Source organism: Biomphalaria glabrata, chromosome 16 (assembly GCF_947242115.1).
Source record: "Biomphalaria glabrata chromosome 16, xgBioGlab47.1, whole genome shotgun sequence".
NCBI lineage: Eukaryota > Metazoa > Mollusca > Gastropoda > Planorbidae > Biomphalaria > Biomphalaria glabrata.
Window position 1 is genome coordinate 22,294,384 of NC_074726.1, and position 12,600 is coordinate 22,306,983.

The window sequence follows — 12,600 nt, forward strand, 5'->3', positions numbered from 1 at the left end:
AACCACGGTCGAAAAATAACAACAACGCTAACTAAAACTGTATGACAACATCACAAGGTCCTTGTGGGTGGCAAAGACCTTCTTTAAGGGAACAGTACCAAGAAAGAGAAAATGAGGTAGACATAGAAAGCCATATGAAGACAACATAATATTCAAATTGAATGAAATTCTATCCAAGGTCAAAGACAGCGATGAATGGAGAAAAAATGATTAACAGATCTTGTGTGGTGAAATTTCTTATATTGAACAGAGTAGTTAATTAGTATTATTATTATTCTGTTATCTGGATACACATTTTATCTACTCCAGATTATCATGTGCCAACGTTCATTAAACTTGGATATGATAACTCCAATGCTTATTGAGTATGTAGGCTTCAAGTTTAAATTCTTAATTTACATACAATTAAATACTAATTATCATAGTAATATGTCCCTATTACATGGGACAATCCAAAAATGTAATGCCTTTAGATTATACATATTGTACCCTTAAAGAAAATGAAAGCTGGGTAAATTTCAATTAAAAATTATTGAAAATAGCCTGTGGTAATTAATGGACCATTCAGTCTCATTTCTTATGTAAAAATAATGTATAATTATGGGTGAGTCTCAAAGTTGAATAGCTAATCGCAACAGTGTAAATGAATTACTATAAAAAAGACAAAGATATACATATAAATGTAAACATTGTAACAAGAGATGAATCTTAAACATAATCTATTCCCTCCCCTCAAATAAGAATACAACAAAACTAAGGGGCAAATAAGCAAAATATATATTTTTTTAAATCCTTAAAAACACAAAACAAAAGTAATCAAGGAAAAGTAATACACACTTACAATTATACCTGTCAATAATAAGAAATTATTTCCCCTTTTCGACATCAAACAAAATAATTAACAATCAATAATTAATTTACTAATTCGTTTATTTTTTTTTATTCAGGTTTTGTTTGGCACAATAAATATTTTTGCAAAGATTCAACTTGATCCGACAATGAGTGTGGGAGCAATAATCGCTGTGATTAGACAAACCACGGCTTGTATAAACCATACTTGTGTATTCTCAATGATTAATAATAACTAATTGATCAACAAATTGGTCACTGGTAATGTCTGAACCCAATAATACATAAAACACTGAACCATAATCTTCTACAAAAACAAAATTTAATAAAATACTCTGAAAGACACAAAGATAAAGGCACATTCCTCGTCCCATATGCTAGGACAAATTTGTACAAATACTCCTTCTTCCCTAGTGCTATTAGAGCATGGAATGGGTTGCCTGAGCTAGCCAGGAAAACCAGTGACTTGGCAGAATTTAAGTCATTGGTTAATATGCATGACTAAATGCATGACGCGTAGGACGTAATCATCTTCTTTTTTGAAGTAACGTCTGTATTATATAAGATAAGAAGATAAGATTTTGCATATTGACTACGGCAGTGAATAATTGTGTAATGTTTGAACTTGATTCGAAAATTTGTGTGAGGCTAATAAAATGTTCTTTTTACAGGACAGACAGAGTTGCTATAAGCTTTGTAAAAAAAAATGGTAACAAATCTCCAAAGAAACAAATAACACTTTGCTTAAGGTATTAGTACGTCTGGTGATAAGTATGTGTTAGTGTTGGTGGTTTGTATTGATTGGTGATGTGATGTGTACTGATTGCTGATGTGTACTGATTGGTGATGTGTACTGATTAGTGATGTGTACTGATTGGTGATGTGATGTGCACTGATTGGTGATGTTTACTGATTGTGGATGTGTACGGTTTGGTGATATGATGTGTACTGATTGGTAATGTTTACTGACTGGGGATGTGATGTGCACTGAATGGTGATTAGCATTGTCGTCAGCAACTCCAGAATGTGAGACTGAAAAGTATTATTGTAGTGAGTTAGATTTTGTTTAAAATAAAGTTTATGTTATTAGTAAACTCTGCTACTTTTTTTTTTTTCATTTCATATTACGACGGGATTTGTCTATAGTGTAATAAAAGTTATATTTAATATTGTTCACAAAGTTATTCAGATGGTCTAGGGGTTAAGTTCGCGCGTTATCGCTAGGTGGTGTTGTCGTTTCCATGGTCACTGGTTCGAGCCTCGTTCGGCACAGTCCCTTTTTTTCGTAGCATTTTAATTCACTACTTTCTCTCTTAAAAACTTGGTCCTTGGTGCTGCTATTCATTTATGTTTAATATATGTATGTCTCACATTTGTTTCAGCACCTAGCTTCAACTCTATGTTTAATATATGTATGTCTCACATTTGTTTCAGCACCTAGCTTCAACTCTATGTCTAACATGGGCGTAGCCAGGGGGGGGGGGTTCTTGGGGTTCAACCCCCCCCCCCCCCGAAATTAAATCCCCCCCCCCTTGGGGGGGGGGAGTCGGAATTTAGTGACTGATTTTTTGCTTTGATTTTGTTTATTTTAGGTGAGATTTTAATACTAAACCATCACTTGCCCTAGCACAACCAAAGGGGTTTTGAGTTTAAAACCCCCTACCAGGGGGGCTCGAGTTTAAAAACCCCTACCAGGGGGGTTTGAGTTTAAAACCCCTACCAGAGCGGTTCAAGTTTAAAAACCCCTACTAGGGGTTTTGAGTTTAAAACCCCCTACCAGGGGTTTTGAGTTTTAAGCCCCCTACCTGGGGTTTTTGCAGTTAACTCCCCCTCTTCTATAAAACAAAACAAAAAAAAATGCAAACGAAAATCCCCTAATTCCAAGAGCACAGTTAAGGAAGATTTTGATTTTAAAACCCCGTCTAAAATTTACGATAAACCCCCTCTTTAATATAAAAAAAGCTAATAACGCATTCAAAATGTTATGAGCGTAGCTAAATGGGTTTTGACTCAGTTTTGAGTTTAAACCCCACTTCAGTGGGGTTTGAAGGTAAAAAATACCTCTTTTTTTTTAATAATAAAAAAAAGCAAATTATACACTAAAAATGTTATGAGTGTGGTCTATGGGGTTTTGAGTTTAAACTTCCCTCCAGTGGAGTTTGAAGCAAAAAAGTACCTCTTCAATATAAATAAAAGAAAATTACTCACTCTAAAATCTATTAGCGTAGTCAAAAGGGGTTTTGAGTTTAAACCCCCCGCCATCTTCAGTGTAAAAAAAAAAGCAAATTACGCACTCAAAATGCTATGAGCGTTGCCGAAAGGGGTTTTGAGTTTAAACCCCCATTCAGAGGGGTTTGGTGCTAAAAATACATCTTCAATATAAAAAAAAGCAAATTACACACTAAAATTATTTGAGCGTAGCCAAGCCAATCGGGGGTTTTGAGTTTCTTCTACAGATGGCTTTTTTTTTAAAGTTTAAAACCCCTCCAGATGGTTTTGAGTCTAAGATCCCCCTACAGAGCATTTTGAGGTGGAAAACCCCCAACAGAAGATTTTGACGATAAAACTTCTCTTTTCGATATAAAATTTAAAGCAAACTACAGTCACTTAATTCCAAGAGCGTATTCAAGAGAGGTTACACATTTTTACCAGTGGCAGAGCTCCATTAATAAACTGCAGTGAATATTCATCTACCGAAATCGAAAAACACTAAATATAGCTCAACAAAGATGGCTAAGACAGATTTCAGGAACAGTTATAGAGATCGTATCTAAATCAAGGAAATCCTATGCCGAAAGGGAGTTACCCCTTAGAAAGATTGTGAGAGAACGACGCATGAGGTTTGCGGGACATGTTCTCCGAAAAAATGAATTACGCATAAGAAGAGTTGCAATGATATCCTAGTACAACTTGACGCCACTCATTCATGGAGGTCCTCATGGTAGGTGGGAAAAGGGTTCAGACATTACCAGTGACAGATTTTTATTGAAACTGCTTGACGTCAAATGCTCCGAACGGCGTGGGAGGGTCTAAGTCAGTAAGAATAGCACATTAGGTTTTTGAAATAAAACTTTTTAATAGCATTAAAATGGACTGTATATACCTCAGAATATGCATTTTGTTGGCTTTCAATACCAGAAATAGTGCTTGGCGGCGGGGCTTCGCCCCGCGCTGGGGAGCTACTGGCGCTCTCCCAGAACCCCTTGCTAGTAATGGCGGGGAGTCCACAATTTTATGGAAACAGTTTGACGTCAAATGCGCCGAACGACGAGGGAGGGTCTAAGTCAGTAAGAATAGCACATTAGGTTTTTAATAGCAGGAAAATGCACTGTAGATACCTCAGAATATGCATTTTGTTGGTTTTCAATATCAGAAATAGTGCTTTGCGGCGGGGCTTCGCCCCTCGCTGGAAGAGCTCCTAGTGCTCCCCCAGACCCCCTTGCTAGTAATGTCGGGGAATCTACAATTTTTTCACTAACTCATGGAAGAACCTATTCTAGGTCTTCCGAAAGAATGAAGGGTCAGAATGTAATAAAGATTATGTACACATAAAACACTGAACCATAATCTTCAAATACAAAAACAAAATTTAATAAAATACTCTGAAAGACACAAAGATAAAGGCACATTCCTCATCCCATATGCTAGGACAAATTTGTACAAATACTCCTTCTTCCCTAGTGCTATTAGAGCACGGAATGGGTTGCCTGAGCTAGCCAGGAAAACCAGTGACTTGGCAGAATTTAAGTCATTGGTTAATATGCATTACTAAATGCATGACGCGTAGGACGTAATCATCTTCTTTTTTGAAGTAACGTCTGTATTATATAAGATAAGATAAGAAAATAAGAGATAACAAGCTACTTGAATTGAAACAAATATTAGTTAAGCTGAACAACGAGAATGAGTCTGCAGTGAAAGTAAGCTAAATTTTGTCAAACTTAATTGCAAGCCATAGCAAATCATTTAGTGAATGTGATCTTATGAAGGAGTGTGTCGTTAAAGCTGAGATTGTTTGCACTGCGTGAAGAAAATGTATTGTTTCTGAACATGAAAGATGAACCTGTTGAACATTTCCAAACTGACGAATGGATTCAGGATTTTGCATTTATAGTTGATCTTATTGGTTACCTGCAAGACTTGAATTTGAAACTTCAAAGTAAAGACAAAATTGTCACAACTGCGTGTGATCATGTCAAGTGCTTTCAAGCAAAATTACGACTGTGGATAAATCAAATATGAATAGAAATCTTATTCACTTCTCAACGTGTCAGGAACTAAAAGATTAAATAGGGCTACAACATTTGGTAAATATATCCTACACCTGGAATCATTAGTAGATGCTTTTCAATGACCGTTTTCTTGACTTCGTTTCATACGAGCAAGAATTTTCGTTGTTTGTATCTCCATTTTTATTTGCTTCTGAAAATGCTGCTATAATGTGCAACTAGAGCTGATGGAAAAGTAGTCTGGATCTTTGTTGAAAGCGAAGTAGATAGAAGTGGCTGTGCCAAAATTTTACAGTTATTTACCTGTAAAGAACGTAGAATTGCGGAAATGTGCAGCCCGAATTCTTGCTATGTTTGTAAGCACTGATCTCTGTGAGCAGTTCTTTTCCATAATGAAAGCTACAAAAACACCTTCCCGTTCGAGATTATCTGATCAAAATTTGTCATCAGTGATGAAAGCGTCAGTGGCAAACAAGCTTCAACCAGACATTTATAAACTTGTATCCCAGAAAGAATGTCAAGCATCAAGAGAAAGAAAATAATGCGTAATTATAGTAATTTATAATTACCAAATAGTACTACAAATTTAGCTAACTATGGGACAGGTATGCCATTAAATAATGTATTCTAATGTATTGTTTATAATTTACATACAACTAGTAGGCTGTTTTGCAACTGATTTTTGGCTGCGGCCCCTCAGGTCTTAATAAGTTTTTTATGTGGCCCATACACCTTAATGAGTTTGACATGCCTGCTGTAGACACTTAAAAGTTAACTAATGTAATCAATGTAGACATTTAAGATATAACTAATGTCATCTCTGTAGAGATTTAAGAATTAACTAATATGTAATCTCAGCATAATGGACGAGCTTGCCATTTTATAGAGGTTCTATCAAAGGCAAAATACAGAGAAATAATGAAGCTTGACAAATCTTTTGTGGAAATGGTGCATAAATAAAAAAAAAAAAAAAAATTCCATGACAAGAAGCAAGTCATTTAAGTCGTAAGGGGGGGGGGCAGTGGCGTAGCTAGGGGGGGATAGGGGGAGAATTTAAAGATCCCCCTGGTTCACACTTGAGGAGGGCCCCCAAATGAGTGTCCGAAATTTGTTTGTAAATACATAAATTAATATATTTGAGTGACAAATAGTGTCTTTTTTCAACATTTAAGAATTTAATCTTTAACAAACACTAAACGTAGATCTAGGTCTATCAGTAAGTTGACTTTGTTAACATTTTAAAAATATTTAATTTTTCCACAGAGGTCAAAGGTTTTTTAAAGTTAGTTTTACATTTAAAATCGCAAATTTTGAATAGATTTGTTATTTTCCTTTTAAATGAGGTCAAAAAAGTGCCTGCAGAAAGAACTAAATATATCTCTCTTTTTGTTGCCACGAATAAAACTGTATGATATACAGCCAATTCCAGGTATCTTGTTACCTTTTTTAATGCTAGATTTAAATGGCGAGTATTTAAAGGTTACGCGAATAAACCTTGAATCAATATGTACGTAATCGGCTATAACAGATCCAATAGTTATTCTTAATAATGCTAGAATTGTCCATTATTCGGGTTTGGCTTCTATAATTTCAGAATTAAACTTCACACTCTGAGGTGTTCATCTTTCCTCAATCCTATGGAAATATGCATGTCTAAAAAAAAAATTTTCTATAATAAATAAATATATATATATATATATATATATTAATATAAATATACGTGGAAAGTATATAAAAGTTATGCAAATAAGCTAAACCACTTACACACAAGATCATTCGACACATAACCATCATGCAGTCTCTTATAATTTTCAGCAGCGGCTGATTTGTAATCAATTTAAAACTTCACTGTATTACTCATTATCTCTAACAAAACATAAACCAATAAAAAATAATCAAACAATGAACTAATTATTTTGTTGTAATCAATGAATATTTCATATCGAAAAAGGGAAATACATCTTACAGTATTTATTTAGGTGGCTAAATTGTAATTTAAGGGGTTTTACTTATTTTTCTTTTTGTTTATTTATCTTGTTACACTTTAAAGTACTAAATCACATGATTAGTTGAAATTATTTATCTTGCTACTGATACTTTGTCCCATGAAAGAGACAATACAAAAGTGATTAATTACTGAAGAATTACTTTGGCTTAAATGGGTCTATAAGTACATGACTATTTGAATAGTTAAATATTGAAACAAACTGATAGTCTCTGTGAGGACAAATATTGCTATCTTTATACATAAATAAATCCACATATATGTTGATAAGTATTAAACTTTTTAATATCTTGAACAAAAAAATATCAATAGATTATTTTTAATCAAATATCAAAATAAAAGATGTATCTTTTATTTTCACTCCTTTGCAATAAAAATACATTCACCAGACTGGCCATTATGATTCATGACCTATAACAATATTGATGGATTGGATTGTGGAACTTTGTGATGATACATCTTTTATCCATTCACTTGCGATCTCTCCATTAACTCATGACAGAACCGGCCTAAGACATAGGCAAACTAGGCAGCTGTCAAGGGCCTACGGTAGGTGGGGACTCGCTCAGGACTCTTACATATTTTTTTTGTCCTGAAGATATAGCTAAAATTGTCCTCAATAATATGGTTGGAGCAACTAGTTTTATTTTCACTGTTTAATTTTTGTTTATCTATTTCATTTAGGGCCACCAATTTCACTTCGCCTAGTGTATCCAAGTATCTATGCCCGGTTGTGCTCATGGGATAAGTATGGGGCAGAGGTCAGATATATTGGCATGATAAGAGCCTAGAAAGCCATTATTGAAGACAGGCGCAGAAGACGGACAGAAAACTTAAGTAGATCGCCGGCGTACAACGGCTTTGTCAGCACGAGCTGCCGTAAACTATGCATGTCGCAAACAGTTTGCGTAGTCAAGTGAAACATTGCACTCATCTTACATCTTCGGAATCGAAGACAAGACATAGCCATTATTATTATTAGCCTAGATTAGATAGTGTGGCAGTGAATGCTGAAGAATTTGAGTGTCTCGCTTTGCTCTTGTGTGTCTATGTCACTTTATACTTAAGAATGCATCATTGTGTCGATGTGACTGAGACTAATATTAATAGAGGACCGCAACACTAACCTGCGACGTCGCAATCGGTGGGCAATGGAGACCAATAGTTCATTGCCACGTTGTACAGACATGTGAAGTGGCAACGGGCTATTAGTGTAAACTGACCATAGCTTGAGACGTCGCAGGTCAGTGTTGCGGTCTTCTATTAAGATTAGTCTCAGTTATTAACAGGTCTTCTATAATGATTGGCCTTATATAACACCAGCATAAAACACTTCAGAATAAACATCATGAAACATAAATAAATTCCCAACACGTTTGTTGAGGGTCACATCACCGCAGAAAATAGAAAAGAAACACAGCAGACGTCATTTTAATCACAAATGCGCTTTATCCAGCATAATTTAATTACTAATTAGTTTGTTGTCTTAAGTTGTTTGCCATCTCTGTTTTTTTTTTAAATGAGACCAATTCTATCAATGGAACATAGGTTGTATTTTTTTTAAAATAATACCGAGGTATTACAATATTTTGGATCATAAATCGTAGTTGCCAATAAAGAGATTGTATTTTTACAACGAAGAGAAGTTTACATCTCTTTATAACATCAATTTATATTTTAATATTTGATTAAGGATAAATAATTTAAAATGCTATATTCATTTTGTTAATATAGTAGCATTTTAATATTTATCACCACATAATATGTGCTTTTAATGTAATAAACATGTCACCATGCCTATTTAGTAATGACGTCAATTAGTTTCAATATTTTACAATACAAATAGCCCCTGACAATAAATCTGTTTAATGCATCTTCTGATACTATTTTCTAATTTTAATATTTGGACTATCTCGTATCTCGAGATGTACTGTGCTATCACTTAACAAAACTTCCATCAATATCTGAAGATAAGAGTGTATAACGTTAACATAGACATTGCTGAGGTCTTAAAGAGTTTTGGTTTAAATTATAAAAGGCAGTTATACAGTCTCCTTTATAAAAGAATTAATTATACTTTAGGAAGAGCCGAAGAACTTCAGTGGTAATAAGGATTTATTGAAAACACCCTCTCGATGTAAGTTTGGATTTATTGAAAACACCCTCTCGATGTAAGTTTGGATTTATTGAAAACACCCTCTCAATGTGAGTTTGGATTTATTTGAAACATCCTTTCAATGTAAGTTTGGATTTATTTGAAACATCCTCTCAATGTAAGTTTTGATTTATTTGAAACATCCTCTCAATGTAAGTTTGGATTTATTTGAAACATCCTTTCAATGTAAGTTTGGATTTATTTGAAACATCCTCTCAATGTAAGTTTGGATTTATTTGAAACATCCTTTCAATGTGAGTTTGGATTTATTTGAAACATCCTTTCAATGTGAGTTTGGATTTATTTGAAACATCCTTTCAATGTGAGTTTGGATTTATTTGAAACATCCTTTCAATGTGAGTTTGGATTTATTTGAAACATCCTTTCAATGTGAGTTTGGATTTATTTGAAACATCCTCTCAATGTGAGTTTTGATTTATTTGAAACATCCTCTCAATGTGAGTTTTGATTTATTTGAAACACCCTTTCAATGTGAGTTTGGATTTATTTGAAACACCCTTTCAATGTAAGTTTGGATTTATTTGAAACATCCTTTCAATGTGAGTTTGGATTTATTTGAAACACCCTTTCAATGTGAGTTTGGATTTATTTGAAACATCCTTTCAATCTGAGTTTGGATTTATTTGAAACATCCTTTCAATGTGAGTTTTGATTTATTTGAAACATCCTTTCAATGTGACTGTGACAAGTGGGACTATAAGGGTGGCAACCATTTTTTTTTATTAGAGTTAGTCCCCGTTATTACTTGATTTAAGTCCCTTGTTAACTGTGTACAATTGCCACTTCCTCTTGAGTCTTTCAGATGACCACTGTACATTATTGTGAACTAAATCTCCATAATGTTTATATAATAGTTTTGTTGTTTTGCTCTGAATGTGTTAATCAAGAGGAGTGTGCCACTTTATGGGAATTTACCTTTCAATAACGAGCTAAGTAGACTTTATTTATTTATTTACTTAGTCTTTTATCCTTTCCTGTATGTGTTCTTTTTTATAAAGACCAGATTTGGGTCGTATAGTATGTAAAAGACAAACTTTTGTCATGATAAGAGACAGTTGTGTGTCTCATGGACTGTTAGAACCTGTATTATATTATTGTAATCCATTGTTTGTTTTGAACTGAGACACTGTTGGGCCTCTGTGATGGCAGTTCTATGATTATTGTAATAACTTAAGTGAGGCAACTTAACGAGGACATAGACGTTTATTTACATAGAGACATGACAAACACAAAGGGCATCTGCCTTGAGTACAGCATCTCCATATTGGCTCTCTACTTGGGCGGAAATCGTTAGTCTCTTAATGTCAACATCCGACTTGCTTAGTCACAGATAGTGCGCACCTTCTTTCTGCACTATCTTGGATGGCGGTGCGCATGGCAAAGTCATAATATTATGTTGAACTGAACCGGCCCTACTATTTTTTTTTTCATTATTTGGCTTGCCTTTGTTGGCCCTTATGCCCATTTTCTTTTAATGATCTTTTTCTTTTGTTCCTTAATAAACTCTTTATTAGTAGTACTGAAATCTCAAAGTTATTACTTGTATGTCTTAGTAAGTTATATATCTAGAGGTTATAATTAATAGCCTGGGTAGTATAATTTGGGACCACAAAATATCACTAGAATAACTTGGCAGTACAGCAGAAGTCACGGCTTTATGACCTATCCTAATTTTAGGTCACATTGACTTCGGATTTATTTGAAACACCCTCTCAATGTGTCTTTGGATTCATTTGAAACACCCTCTCAATGTGACTTTCGATTAATTTGAAACATTCTATCAATGTGACTTTGAATTCATTTAAAACACCCTCTCAATGCAACTTTGGATTGATTTGAAACATCTTCTAAATGTGACTGAATGTTATTAGGCAGACACGCGTTGGACGTTATCATAGTTTTTTAATGAAGTAACGTCTGTATTTTATAACTTAAGATTAAAGTCTTGAAGCTGGAACTTTTGTAACAAAGAAATGTAAACTCTATATATCTTCAGACTGTTAGTTTTGTATTGAAAATAGTGTGTGTGTGTGTGTCAAATAAAAAAAAGAATTTTCTAAGCTCATATAACATGGTGATTATGGTTTGCATGAATTTTCTATGGAAGAGGGTTTTTAAACCTCTAACTCCCCTTCGGGAACGCTGGGGCAAGTGAACATTTAACATCAAATTCTCCCCAGAAAAAATAAATTAATTAAAAGACAGTTATAAGTTTGAGTTTGTTCTCTATCGAGGCAAGAAAGTAGTAAGCTACGATGATGCTAAAGCGCGGGAAATCAAAGTGGCTGTAATAGTTGAAAAAAAATATGTAAAAAGTGTTTAGTGGTAGTCTCCCCCCATCTCATTATAAATACAATTTTCTTTGCTGTTGGTCCCGTGAAGTGGCTCTGTGTTATTTGACGTCTTGAAAGATGATCTTTTCCCTTTGCAACTACTTGTGTGACTAAAGAGGCCAATCCTTGATACACAGCTGCAGTCACAGGTTGGGAATATGTAATCACTTGGCATCGTTGCATTTTTAGCCTTATCTCTGCTGCTGTTGTGTATGGCATCTGCAATTTGAGACAGGGTGCTTAAAATATAAATACGTTTATTGTCAAACTGTAAACAAAAGTTGTTTTTTTTTTCTTTTTTTTTTTTCATTGCATTGTTGTATGGCAGTTTCAATTGAAACGAACTTAGTTGAAAGATATCGAACGTACCTATGGTCCCTCTTTATAAGGCGCTTGTCACTTAAATACCATAAAAAAGTTCCCCCCTCAGACCTTGTGGTCTATTCGTCAGATGATGTAAAGTTTAACTGTCTCTGTGTCCTACGGCTTATGAGGGTGTCATATGGCCATAACAACGACCTACTGCCTTTACTTTTCCCCAACTAATGCCAGGTACCTATTAGAGCTGGGTAGACTCAAGATCCCGAAATTAAAAAATCACAATCCCGGTTCGGAAGCCAAGCGCTTTACCACTCAGCCACAGCACCTCTAAATACCACACTGGCAACCAAATAATGTCACGCCTTTATTTGTGTGTTGCGTGACATTGGGTTCATATACGTGAGTAGATGAGTATTACTAGCATGAGTGCTTAACTAGTCTCCGTAGGCAGAACTGTGCTAGGTCTGTGAATGAATAATACGTACATAAAGAAGCAATCTATACCACACCAGCAAAGTAAGACGTCAGCAGACATGAAGTTGTTTTTTTTGTTTACATTCGATAATTATAAAATTGGAAATGCACTTTTTTTGTTAAACTAAGTTGCAAAAAATATAGTCCAACAGAAATCATCAAATGTTAAATGACTCTGGAAATGTAAGACAGGTCCTATATACTTCTACTCTC